General features: G+C 36.2%; 1 pseudogene; it reads right to left on the bottom strand.

Annotated features, from left to right (window-relative positions):
• Nucleotides 1–591: 591 nt before the first annotated feature.
• LOC149254443 (LRR receptor kinase SERK2 pseudogene) lies at nt 592–1,423 on the bottom strand (annotated as a pseudogene).
• Between the last annotated feature and the right edge of the window lie 758 nt (nt 1,424–2,181).

Below are 2,181 nucleotides of genomic sequence, written 5' to 3'. Positions count from 1 at the left end.
AGTACTTAGCTGAACAGCCAGTGAGTGGGATGATTTTCATTTCGTTCTTGAAAATTAAGCCAATAAATTTGAACTCAACCAGGGTAAACTGGTCGTTGGAAGTGACACTCACCCAAAACAATGAGATCCCTTAGAAAGGAAAAACATTTAATTTTATCTTTTCAAATTACATCAAGGAATTATTCCAATTCAAACAACCAGCTTTGGAGATTAGTATTCCATGATAAATACAAACACTATAATATTGTTGGATATAATTTCCTCACCATAATCCAGATCTCTCCTGGTTAATGAAAGTCAGGGTTTTCCTGGTATTCAGATGTTCAAGGATACCTAGGTGAATATCTAATGTACACGATTGCAAATGGACAAAAACATGATTGGAGATTTCCTACTGATGAAGCAGGGATTCAAAATGCATTTGAGTATCGTTGAACAAGCAGTCACACCTTACTTACAAAAGTGGAAGAATAGGTAAATAAAATCTTACGACCTTAAAAACCACTTTTACAGTTCCAATAATGATATATTTGAAGAAAACTGTAAAATGTTCCAAGTTACAAAAATATGAGACAACAAAGCCCATGTTGATCATCTTCCACCAGAGAGTTCGATTGCATCCTGGTTATATACAGAATCCTCAACCCACTCAAGCCTTCGAGGCATTAGTTCATATTCTTGTCGACGAATGACTTCAACCTGCTCCCACTCTTCGCAACGTTCATCCAAACCCTCTCCTTCCAACATGCGCACAACTTTTGTCATTTTGGGTCGATCTTCTGGTGAGGTCTGTGTGCACAACAGTGCTACCTGAATCATTGCCTCAACTTCTTTAACGTCATTGTTCTGCTTTAGGTTTGCATCTACAATATCATCTAATCTTTTCTCTCTTTGTAACTTCTTAATATGATCCAATAATAGAACGTCATCCTCTTCCTCGAGATGTGAAAAATCTATAGCACATTGTCCAGTGACAAGCTCCAAAAGAGTAATACCATAACCAAACACATCTATCCTCTCTGAGGATCTTCCAGTTGATAAGTATTCAGGAGCAATGTGACCCACGGTTCCACGGACTTGAGTTGTAACATGAGTTTTCCTAGCATCAACCAATTTCGCTGGCCCAAAATCACCAACAACAGATTCGAAGTCTTCATCTAGCAAGACATTAGCAGCTTTCACATCCCGATGAATGATTTTAGGATTGCAGTGCTCACGAAGGTACTCCGAACCACGGGCTGCACCTAAGGCTACATTTTTCCGAGCAGGTCAGTCTAATGGCTTTTCTGTAGGTTTGAGCTCCCTTAGCCTGTATGCAACACTAATTTTTTTCCATATATGGATAGACTAGAAGCCGCTCTAATGGTGCAACACAAAATCCTATCAAGCGCAGAAGGTTGCGGTGGATTGCCACACTGATCATCTCAACCTCCCATAGAAATGCTTGCTCCCCACTAGGGCTATGATAGTCAGTCAATCGGTTTACTGCAACCTTTGTATTGTCTGCCAGCACTCCTTTATATACTTTGCCCGTTGTTTTAAAATATTTAGTTTTTATTTATCATTTTTCTTGTACGCACATCACCTCTGAAACGAACAAATTTCATATACGCAGTAGACTACTTCAGAAGGTCTGAAATATATAAACATCCATGATAGGACAATAATATATTATAAAAGTATATTTGAATACAAGTGAGATGATTGAATTACAAATGAAACTCTGCTTTATATACCTAGGCAGGTATGCTTTCATGAATGGTCATGTCCTTAGGGACATGCCTATTGATTAACTAATTACTATTTAATTAACTATTTCTTATTATTATTATATTTATATTTTATTCCTAATAGTTAAAATGTAGGAACTTTGAACACAACAATGACCACTAAAAAGTTAAAAGTTAAAACATTTATGTTGTAACTTTTCAAATGGATTTCATGAAAGTACACGTGAGGTTCTGGTTCAACACAAATGACATTTTTGCATTTTCAATCATATTTGATTGTTTCATTCGCTGTTTGCATCAAAAGATAATAATTGTAAAAGGTATGTAATTGTATGCTGAAACATATGCATTAAACCAATAGTTTGAGAAGGCAAGCAGCTACAATAGTATATTTGTACACTTACTTTTTGATATAATATACAAGAAATAACCTGGGTTGCAATAGATAGGT

The sequence above is a fragment of the Pinus tabuliformis genome, chromosome 7 (assembly GCF_031772625.1).
Source record: "Pinus tabuliformis cultivar Carrire ecotype Pingquan chromosome 7, CPIR1, whole genome shotgun sequence".
NCBI classification, from domain to species: Eukaryota; Viridiplantae; Streptophyta; class Pinopsida; order Pinales; family Pinaceae; genus Pinus; species Pinus tabuliformis.
The sequence above is the reverse complement of the archived record's forward strand: the minus strand, read 5'-3'. Positions and strand labels throughout refer to the sequence as shown.